At 40.0% G+C, this 12,033-nt stretch overlaps 1 protein-coding gene across 1 annotated transcript in view; it reads left to right on the top strand.

The window, feature by feature from the left end:
• Window positions 1-12,033, top strand: part of COL8A1 (collagen type VIII alpha 1 chain) — a 143,726-nt gene that overhangs the window by 112,872 nt on the left and 18,821 nt on the right. The window lies entirely within an intron of this gene.

Raw genomic sequence — 12,033 nt, 5'->3', positions numbered from 1 at the left:
CAAGGGAAAATGTGGTGCTATTAATATTAATACCATAATAATTGGATTGGACTTTTGGAATCCAGTGCTACCGATGGTTAGAGATGATGTCCTGTAGGAGAGAAAAAAAATCCTTACAGCACTGCATTACACATTTGTGCAAAGCATTAACTGCTTTGGCTCTTCCAAATATTTGTGTGTGTGCACTAGCTTAACAGTAAGCGTAGTACCACGAAGCCCTTAAAGAGATGGTGTGTCCTCCAAGCCTAAAACAATCCATGATCCATCTTTTCCTGTAGATTTTATCCCATAGCTCAGAATGTGACACTGTGTATGATATGACCCCATTTCCCTCAGAGATGTTTTTCTCTGATGATTTGGGATCCTACCTATTTTACCACAGTTTATTAATACTGGAGTTGCTCAGACACAAGGTTTTCATTTAATATTTAGCTTTGGCACAGAGACATATTCAAGTTTCTCCATCCCAAAACTTGGAAAAGAGCTAAGGAAAAGTAGCCAGGAGAACTCTACAACAATATTTTTTAAACCTTCATATGTCCAGATTTAAAAATTCATACATTTATCTTTTCTTCAGGAACAGCAATAACTCTGAGCTGACAAGATTTTTAACAATTCTCTTGGTAAACAGCTGGTAGACCCAATATGTTTTTTTTGAAAAGGAAGACAGGAAGGAAGGAAGCAAGCAAGGAAGCAAGGAAGCAAGCAAGGAAACAAGGAAGCAAGCAAGTGAGCAAGCAAGCTCAAATACCTCCCATTTACCCGTGATGACCTGGCTTAGTCCTGGAGAGAATTAGGAACGTTCCTTTCAAAAAGTCACATTTCATTAGGATGAACGTTTTGTTCCAACCCAGCTATGTAGCAGCCCATCATCACCATTTCAGTGGATTATCAAAAAGCAGATTGACACATAACACATTCTGCCACTGGGCCTCTAAATCCTAATGTACAGTATGGATGTGCATGAGCTTTTAAAACACAAAAACGTCCCAAAATAAAGGAATGAAAAGTAAAGATAAAGATAAATAAAAGTAAAGATAATGAGAAGTAAAGAAAACTGGTGATAATCATGAGAATTAGTGAGCATGAGAAACAAACACTACAAGAATGATTTAAATTCTGGGACCTGTGAAAAGATTATTGTCACATTCTCCTTTTGAATGTGATGTAAGGAGATTGTCACAAACTGTAAAATGCAGTGAAACCCATCAGCACATAACTAAAATTTGGTTGAGACTGGCACATAATGAATCTCATTCAAATGAGATACGCCATTACAAATAGTTGAAAAGTTTAGTTTTTCAAACTAAAAAAGTTATTGGTGACATTATGATAAATTAGTTGAGTTGTAAGAGCATACTGGATATTCCTTTTAGCTGAAAAGATTTACAGTCCTGGATATGGGGACACCACAAACCCAAACTCTAGAAATGCTAAGCTCCAAAAGAGACTCCTCTTCTCTCTCTTTTTTTTTTAAATGTGTGTAATTGTCCTTACAATCAAGCACCAAAACACTTGGTCTGATTCTATCAGTTTCTAAATGACCACATAAGACTCACTACTTATAATTTGCTGGTGGCAGAGGGAGACCTTCAGGTGGAATGGGTGTTGCTCACCAAGGGCTGACCTTTATGGATCGCTAGCTGAGATTTTTCAATATAGAGCCAGGTATGATATGCAGAGAGATAAATAACTTGCACAAGGTCACACAGACTGAGTGGCAGAGGCAGTGTTTAGATTCCATACAGTAACTGCCCTGCTAGGCTGTGCTCCACACCATCAGCCAGTCAGCCTACCCATCAGGCTTCCCAGTAAACCACCTTCTGAATACCTGATAAAAATGGTAGTGTAGACCCAGCTTGGTGCAGTCCCCAGACCACGGCTCTTACTTTTCTCATTGCCCTAAGCCTCATCCTCCACCCAGGTCTTACCCTTGAGGGATCGCATCTTCAGAAATTTCCCATCTTTCCAGCCCTACATTCCTACCCATAACTTCTCATGGGATCATAACTTCCATGAGTTTTTTTTAATGGTGTTTATGGCATAAGGAGCACAGCATTTGGAGTCGGAAGTTGAAATGCTAGTTGGGCCAAAATCAACTATATAAACTTAGGCAAGCAAATCAATCTTCTGAGTCTTTGGTTTCTTATCCACTCAAAAAAAAGGCAATAACTTTCTACAGTAGTATGATAACAAATAAGAGGCTGTACGTCTAGCACCTAACATACTATCTAGTACATTGCAGGCATTTGATCAATGTCAGTCCTTATGCTATCCTTCCAGCACTTTCTGGAGCACTAGAACTATGAGATTAACCCTTCCCATAGATTACCATCATTTTACAGGAGAAACCAGACTGACAAAGCTTCTTGTTGTTGGTATGGGCACACATTATGTTCTCCGCCTTGTTGGCAGCCTGCCTTCCATTCAGGCACTTGCTGGAAAAGGAAAATGAGTCAGCAGAGACTTTGGAAGACTGGTGAAACTACAGCTTTGCTAGAGACCAGTGTTCGTGATGCTGGCATTGTGTTGGATTATATGCCAACAGGGCATAACCTGTTTCTCTTTTTTTTTTCATAACCTGTTTCTTTAAAGAGATTGATCAGCATGCCTACAGACTTCCCCACTCACTCAACAACATGTATGCACCAATGACTATGTGCCAGATGTTGTGCTAAGCTCTCAAGACTGCAGAAATAAAAGTGGTCAATGAACCACCATGTGCTACCTGATAGCTGGTGACAACAAAAAAGAGAATGGAAAAGAAGGGCTTCCCTCTAGAGGTGAGCACATGGACACACACACACTCACAAGACAGCACTGTACTCAGAGAACATGGAGTACTGTCCATTGTGTCAGCTACTCAATCATTCATTCTCCAAATTTTTAGTCAGCATTAAAAATTGTGTCAGCACCTGTGGAGACACCACAGTGGACAAGATAGGCCCTCTTCTGACAGAGTCTGCAGTCGTAACAAGGGAGCTAGACAGTGAATAAATGTCTCCTAGGCATTTTCTCTTTGTGGAGAGCAGTGTTTCCAGCCTTCCTGGCAGTGTTTGTAGTGATGGAAACAAACAACCCAAACATAACAGTGATCTTAGAATACTTTTTAACTTAGTTGGACGGCCTTCCTTAGGCATTGATGGCGCAGATTCTTCTAGTGGCTTTAATCCAGAGTAGTCCAAAAGAATAAAGCCACTGGAGACAGGCCACCAGATTTGAATCTTGCTATGCTACCTACTAGCTGTGTAATGGCCTTAAGCATTTTTAAACTTTAAAGTCTTTGGGTCCTCATTTTCCTGTCTATGAAATGAATATAATAGCATTTGCCTCCCAGAGTTGTCCCACTTGTATTAAATAACATCATCTATGTAAAGCACCTCACAGTGTCCGGTACTTGTATACACTTATTCAAAGTTTGTTACTCTTGATATTGTTAATATTAATAGGGCCAAACAGTACTTAAGACATTGAAAGCCCTCATGGAATATGTGTTCAATGAATTACGAATAAGAATTCAATTAACCTCTGATAGTGCCAGTGTCAGAGGCAAAGGATAATACCTGGTTTCCATGTCTCAGTGAGCAAGCTACCCCAGATGTTGAGGGCAGTGGTGGCCAAGAGTGAGTCAAACCCTCCTATAATAAGATTCAGGCTGCACTTTACATGATGCTTCTGCTCTCATTGTTTTCTACACGTACATATTTCATGAATCTGACAGGACACAAAATAAATGAAAATCCAGGCTATTATAATTACTATTCACAAAGGATCTTTCCTTGAGGATCTTTTCTTTAAAAGTTACTTTGTAGAAACTTGAGCTCTTTGAAGGAAAAGCCTCACATAAATTGTAACACATAACTATATTTGATGTGTTTAATCCAAAAGATCCTTTAACAGATGCTGGAAAGACTCACTTCCATATGCAGTAGCAGCTCAGAACCAAGCAAACAGTCAACCTTTGCATCTCACAGGTAGATGGAGAAGGAAATGATAACCCGAAAGATAAATAAGTGATGGGAGATGGTAGACATATCTAAAGAGGACTTTTCTTCACAAATTCTGTTACCATTTGATTTGCATAGTGGAAGTATGAAGTATAGTTTAGCAGTAGGAATCTAGTATGATTCCTCTAAAAAATCCAGAATATCATTATATGCTAAATAACATATAGGTTTAGTGCTTTGCTTGCCTCAGGCTTCTTATGGATAACTCGTTTTTTAAATGTGCTTCTGTATAAGACCAGATGCTTGTAGAGATAATTCAAAAGTTATTTATGTTTGCTATCCAATGTCTTCCATTTGCATTCTTTGCAAGTCTTGTTGAGACTGATATTAAAATAAGTTTGTTTTTTCTGGATACACATCAAGGACTAGAGCGCAGAAAAAGCCTAATCACATGCTGGAAGATGGAGGGAAGCCAGGCTGAGATTGTAAAAATGCTGGCAACTTTGATACAAGTAAGTCGGTCAGCCCAACGCACATGAACAGGAGTTGAATGTTTCCCTGTGACTAATTTCACAGAGATGGAAACTGATGCAGGAAAGGAGTCTGAGTAGTCAATTCCTCAGTTAGTCAACCCCTCTAGCCTGGGAGTCAGTCCAGACAGGGACTTCATTCTCCACTTGCTGTTGTGTCTACAGCACCTGGCACATTGCTAAGTGCTGAACAATGTTGAATGAATGGATCAATGAATTGATCAATTCGTGGGGGAGAGCATTTCTCTGCACTCTTTATATCTGAGAACTCCAATCACCAAGAAGAGCACTGAAGTCAGACCTGGAGGCAGTTGTGCAAACAAAGGCAAATGGCCAAGCAGTATTTATCAGGGAAAGTTTACAGAGAGAGAAGCGGTAGCAGGTATGAGGGTTCCCTGTTGTCCTTAGCACATTCCAGACTAGCATCATGCACAAATATCCTACAGTCAGACTCCAGGAGCAGGAATTTGCCCTTTGGCCCTCAGGCATTTAAACTGTATGATTAGGGAAGCACCAGCCCTTCCCCTGGCATGATCAGAGGCTACAATAAAATACCACTATCGTATGGCAAAACTTTGGCTCCAGCCCTCTCCAGGTCTCTCATCAGTCATGGCTAAAGAGAGTGCCAGCCCTTCTATATCTGGAAGGTGCAAATGATTAGGATTGTCATCTTAAGCAGGAATTTAGAGCTAGGCTGTAGCCAATTTGCACAGAGCTTTTCTGGAGGTCAACTCCTTTTCTGAGAGTCCAACCTGCAGGGGATCCCTCTTGAATGCATAAACTCTTGCCTCCCTGCAGTAATGTGGTAGACACAAATTAATCATGCCCTCATGACCAGCCATTCTCTCCAGGAGCTGCTAGACTTATGACAAGGCGAGGCTTCCTGTCTCCATCTCATGGCTCTGACTTTCCTATCTGTCACTTTGCTCCTCTATGTTACTCTCTACCCTTTCGCCACCAGGTCAACACACACAGACCCCCTAGACCACTCCAGGCTCCATTCTCCTAAATTCCCTGAGTCCTAAATCCTTGGGCCCTGTTCCCCTTTATCAATCAGTCATTTGTTAAAAAAAAAAAATCTTCGGAATGTATTAAATTTCTCAGATTCTGAAACTTTAACAGAAATTTCAAGCACTTAGCAGAACAATGGAAGAGGTATTTTTGGTTCTAGATAAGGATGGGTGCTTTTTAACATGAACCTAATGATACCACATTGGCATTTCTTCTTTGCTTTTAAGAAATCTGCCCTTGAACCCAGAGAGGAAGGAAGACGATGATTTGATCCATGTACCCCACTGTGGCCGTTGAAGACATTAGTTTTTATTTGGGTTCAGGTTCAAAATAGGCTGAAGAGGTTATAAACTTCAGGTGAGACTCAAAAACCTGGAAAAGAGCAAAGGAACTATGGGTAGAGTTGGGAAAGGACAAGGAAAAGGGAATAGATATGAGACAAAAGAGGGAAACAATTCCAGATAAGGGAAGCAGGACCAGTTTGTCACTTTTGTACACATTTGTCTTTGCCTTGGATTGCCATGGAGGCAGAAGTGACATCTTAGTCATGCTTGAATCCTCCATAGTTGATGGCATGGGGGTTCAAAAAACGTTTGTGAACGGGTTGAACAAGAAAACTGAAGTGGTGTGTGGTAATGAGCTTGGTGGAATCAGTAGAATGGATCATGGTGACATTACCCCAATCCTCATTGCATGTTATTGGGGTAGATTCACTTTTTAAGCAAACCAAAGAGAGGGTAAATGAAAATAGCTTATTCTAGTAGTAATTTCAATGACAGTAGCTGAAATCCCTCTCTCTTGGGATTACTTTTTTTTCCCCTCAGTGTCCAGATTCTATTACACTTAGAACTGAGAAGCCTGAAGCCCAGACAAGCTGAGTGGCTGATCCAAGGCCACATAAAGGCAAGTGTCAAGCTCAGGACAGATACTCGTCTTTTCCAACTCTCGGAGCTAGGACTGTGAGAAGAGGAAACTGAACCTCATAGGATGTTCTGCTCAGAGCAGACACAGATTAAATATAAGATTCAGATGAATTAATAAAATATAAAATGTGGGGAAATTAAAAATAAATTGCAGACTACACAAAGTTGAAATGGGATCATGACACCCGATCCTTAATCTGTTTGCTATTAGGGTGGAGAACAAGATCATGTTCTGCTCTTCTGGAATTCAGACACATTTTCTATTTATTATTTATAAATTTAAAGATTTAAAAGAATATTAAGAAAGCTCACATGGGCTGGGTTGGGCTGGGCTCTTTATAATGTAAATACCTTTCAATGGGATAAAAAAAATACTGAAAGATGGTAAGTTTTTCTTCTGATAATATTTCCCAGACATTTTTTATTGTTAGCAAAGTTCTCTTGGAGTGTAACTAAGAGTTTCTGAGGAATGGTAACTTTAAAGCAAAGGGAAGGAAAATTTCAATAAGAACCAAGCTGCCCCAACTCCCCCTTTATTTTTAAACAGAACCATCAAAGGGCAGCTAACGGAAATATACTTAAGTGGCATTAATTCATCCCTAAGAGGACTCTCCAAGAGTTTTATTGCTACATAAGGGAAAGCCATAAACCAGCAGGAGGAGAAAGCAAAGAAAATAAGTCTGGGGAGTCGTCTTGTGTAAGAAAGTGAGCAGGTGGTCAATAATGTGTCCTTGGCTGGCTTCCACAGCAAGGAGACAGAAATTCATGGCAAGGATGTGGCCCACAAAACAGGCAGTCACCAGGGAAAGAACCATCGAACTTCGTAAAGTGCTGAAGGGTTCACATGAACATGAAATGGTAAAATGCCCATCTCTCCTCCTCCTATCACCACCCACCCAGTTTCATGTCATACTTGACTTCACAACCTATTTATTGTCTGCCTCTTTCCAGTCTCCGGTAGGATTTGAAGAGTGAGAAAGGACTAGATTGGATAGGGCCCAGGAAAGTGAGTCTTTAGACTGAATAGTAATACCAATGGTCATTTAGTCCAACACTCAGTTTTACAGACAAGGAAATGGGTTCTCAGAGATTCACTTCAGAGATTTACACTTCCAGTCTAAATCCTAAAGTCCTAAATGATGTTAAGACCGAAGACTCAGAAAAATACTTCCACCATGCAGTCATTCAGCTCAAGCCAAATCTAAGACCTACAAAGCAGCCACAGAGAGACTGACATCCTGCAATGAGTGAAACTGATCACCCATCTCAAGGTTATTTTACCTTCAACCAACCCTTCCTTGTTCTTTACAAGTTTTTTTTTTTTTAAATCAAAAAGAGTATTCTTCATTAATTTCTAAGGAAGAATGGCTATTAAGTAGGATATTTCATTCTTGTGAGGGGCAGTGGATGCCAGGACCAAATCAGGAGAATATGAATGAAAATAGTAGGCAGAGAGAAGCGAAACGATGATCCCGTGCCTGCAGATTGTGAGGTTCTTTGCTCAGTCTTCTCACTACCCAAGATCTTACTTTAGTAGAAAAGAGGGGTGGGCAGGGGCACCTGAGTGGCTCAGTCAGTTGAGCATCTGGCTTTTGGTTTCAGCTCAGGTCATGATCTTAAAGTTGTAAGATCAAGTCGTGCCTCAGGCTTCATGCTCAACCATTAGTCTGCTTGAGATTGTCTCTCTCCCTCTCCCTTTGTCCCCCCCCCCCCCATTTGTGTGTATGCTCTCCTCTTCTTTCTCTTTCTTAAATAAATAAATAAATAAATAAATAAATAAATAAATAAATAAATAAATCTTTTAAAAAGATGGGAGGGGACAGGATAGAAATATGCTACCATTCATATATTCATGCAACAAGCATTTATAAAGCCTACTTTGTATACAGTTATGAACTGTGTGCAGAAAGAATTCCCAGATAAAAGTCTGATTGGAGTCCTCCAGACCCTTGAGAGAGCTCTCATATGGAGCTTCCCTCCTCATAACCAGTTCCCAGAACTTATGACCAAAATTCATCATAATAAAATACATTATGGGTTTGCTTCTTTATTTTGGAAATTAATGTCTTCTATTTAATTTAAGTGCTATGGCTAAACACAGTTTGGGATTTATGTGGTATTTTGGGTTGAGGTTACCTTTGCACTAACTACAAAAGCAGTGTGTGTTGTTAAACTGAGGGATCCCTGGGTGGCGCAGCGGTTTGGCGCCTGCCTTTGGCCCAGGGCGTGATCCCGGAGACCCGGGATCAAATCCCACATCAGGCTCCCGGTGCATGGAGCCTGCTTCTCCCTCTGCCTGTGTCTCTGCCTCCCTCTCTCTCTCTCTGTAACTATCATAAATAAATAAAAATTTAAAAAAAAAAAAAAAAAAAAAAAACTGAATCTGTGTTTTTTTGGATACAAAATTCAATATAGTTTTGAATTAAGCTAGAGTCTGTGGCTTACTGGGTCTAGGGTGAGGGGTGGGGTACATGAATCTTTCAGACACAAGTCCTAGAACATGGTAAACACTAAGTGAGTGCTTACTATAGCAATATTATTATTATTTGAGTCTCCAAAAATAGCATGGAAAATCTTCGAAGAAAGTGATTGTAGGCTGATTATTTTTCTGAACTAAAGGTCTATAACCATTACACTTGCAGATTTTCCTTCCTTCAGCAGCTTCAGTAGCTTAGCTCTGCAGCTACTCCCACAAGGTCAACCTACTGCTATCTATCACCTGCAAAAACTGTCTTAGGCTCTCTGAATTTCAAAGCCAAAGCCCTTTGCAGTCAGTACAGAAACAGGCTGCCCAGTGGTGAGTTCACGGAGGGAAGGGCAGCGGGAAGACATCCAGCATTTGAACTAGGGCTCACATGAGATGAGAGGGTAGGGTGTAGGCTGCACTGAGAGTTGGAGACACAGACACAGTACTTGTTATCCACTTATGAGGAACTCTTTTTACCTAAATGTCTTCAGACTCTCAACGAATTTTCATAATAGTCCTGGAGCAGAGTGAGGACAAAAATCATCACCCTCAAATTCTTCAAAAACAGGACAGCAGTAAAGCAAAGTATCGTGGAATATGTGCTCATGATCCCCCCTGCTACTACTACTTCTACTCCTGCTTGTCTCCTTCAAGTAACAGCTAACACACATAAAGTGCTTATATATCTAGGCACTGCTCTAAGCATTTTACATGCAATTCCCTTCATCTCCTCCTCAGTCTCAGGCAATGGGTAATGTTATCAACACTCCCAATTTATTGTGAGGAAATGGAAGCACAGAGAGGTCGAGTAACTTGCCTAAGATAACAAAGCTTGTAGGTGATAGAATCAGGATTTAATTCAGGCAGTTAGCTCACAGTTGCTACTATTAAGCATTACTCCCCTACCCACTGCAGACAGCTGAGCTTTTACTGTTTTAGTTGCCAATGTCTGCTTTTAGATAATTTTGAGGAAGGACACAAAAAGCCCTTCACTCATTGCTCTCCTTCTTCTACTGGACAATTTCTATTTATTCTTCAACCTTTAGGTCTAAACAGTGTCCCTCAAGGATTCTGTGTCTGAAAAACACTACCCACCCATCCATCCCACCTGGGCTAAGGTCTGTTTTGTCTTTAGTGAGACACTCATAGTAGATCAAGATCTAACTTTCAACAGTTGACTGGAAACTTCTTGAGAGTAGGCCCTTGTTTTACCTGCACTTATTTTATATATTTCTAGCCCCTACTGTGGTAGCATCTACAATTTCAATATAAGATTGTTAAATTTAGTAATTAAATTAAACAACCAATGTTGAGTAGAGAAACAATGCCAGTACTTAGAAACTGAAGCAAATAAAAGCATGGAGACCCCCATGTAGCCTTTTAGAACTAGAGAGATGTTAGAGACCACTTGGTATAAAGTGTACCCAGCAGCCTAAAGGCTGGATTCTGACTGGAGTAATTCTTTTTTCTGCCAGTTAGTGTTTAAGAAAAAAAAGAACTGAGCCAAAATTTTTTAACAAAGAAGTTACCTGATTTGTGGTTCCTCTTGAAAAATGAGAAGACCTGCCCAAACTAGGTGTATGAGTGAGTGGTTCGAAGCTGGATGCAGCAGGACTCCCTAGTTCATCACACACTCTGGCCAGTCAACTCCTTCACTCCCCTATCCTTGCTTCTCCAGGTACTTGGGTTTCCATCTCCTTCTGATTCATTTTCCTCATTTAATAGGTCAGGAAAAGGAGGCCCTGAAAAGCTCACAAGGGTGTCATATCTGAGAAATGACTATACCCCATCTCTCATCTCCAATTCAGTTTCGTCTTCACCCTGTAGGCCTTAAGAAACAACATTGGTAAAGCATGTTTATCAGTGACATTCCACGTTTCTGTGAATTCTTGTGCCTTGTAGCGAATTTTGGTCATAAAAAGAAAAGTCTCTTGCTCACTCCCAGCCTCTGAACAGATGTATCCCCAAGAAAAGGCATCGATTATATAATTCTTTGTCCTTTCCTCCCTCCACTGCCATTTGCTCTGAAAAATGTTTAGTGAATTAACTGTGAAAACCTTATGATTTTTCCTCCCAGACAGCACATCCATCTCTCTCTCTTTCAAAATAAATTCCACCCTTAGAAAAATGGAACTTTCAATACCAGGATAGCTGTGGTTTGGTTGCTTTCAGTGCTCTGCCTGTGTTCAAAGGGCAGGATATTACCACATGGGCTAATTACCTAGATGGAGCTGTGGTAGAAAAGTGGTGGATTTCAGTGTCGGTCCTCTCTGTGGCTGACAATTTATCACAACTTGGTGTTTTAGGCTTAGCCCCAGCTTGAGAACTAAACATTTTTTAATTTAAATTTACTTTTGGGAACAGTCTTGTGGAATGATTTCTGCTACTCTTGAATGGTGTAACAGAGAAAGAACAAATTCACATTTTTACTGACCAAGAAATTGCGATTTTTTTTTTTTTTTTTTTTTTTTTTTTAGTTCTTTTAAAATTTGGAAATTTCCAGGGCTAAAGATCACAACTCTAATAGAGTTACTGTTTTGACTAGAGATTAGCTCTGGGGGCGGGGTGGGGGTGGGTGGGTAGGGGGCAATTTTGGAAGAAATTGATTAATTATTTTTCTTTCCAAGTGCTGTTGAATTGGTTTAATGTTTTGCCCATGTGAGAGAGAAATTCTAGGGTTTGACTTTTAATATTAAGTCATTCAAGGTTATGTGGCTCAGAGCAATTATAGCTAAACAAAACTTCAACACTTGAACCCAAAAAATAATCAACTCAAAAATGAAAAAGAAAGGTCAACAATTGGCTGCCTCATGCCCTGTACCTCTTGCCTTTAAACCCCTAAAGACACATACTCACCACATAGTAACTTAATTAATAAATATTTTAGTATTATGGCAGATGAGAATACAGGCTTTAGGATTCGTTACTTGGTTCAAGGAATTTTGTTTGTTTCACAGTTTCCTATAAAAATACCAAAATGAATAATCTACTACACAATAGCCTGCTAATAAAAAGAAAATGCTAACACAGAAAGTTGGCTTGCTAACTTAATCTTCTGGATATACTGATATAAAGTACTAAGTGCCAATAACAATGGGACAGAAAAAAAAAAAAGATCTTCCCATACTTTTCAATCCTTCCTTGCAACCATCCTA

This window comes from Canis aureus, chromosome 35 (genome assembly GCF_053574225.1).
Source record: "Canis aureus isolate CA01 chromosome 35, VMU_Caureus_v.1.0, whole genome shotgun sequence".
NCBI lineage: Eukaryota > Metazoa > Chordata > Mammalia > Carnivora > Canidae > Canis > Canis aureus.
Note: the sequence above shows the minus strand (reverse complement) of the source record. Positions and strands in the feature narration are given on the sequence as shown.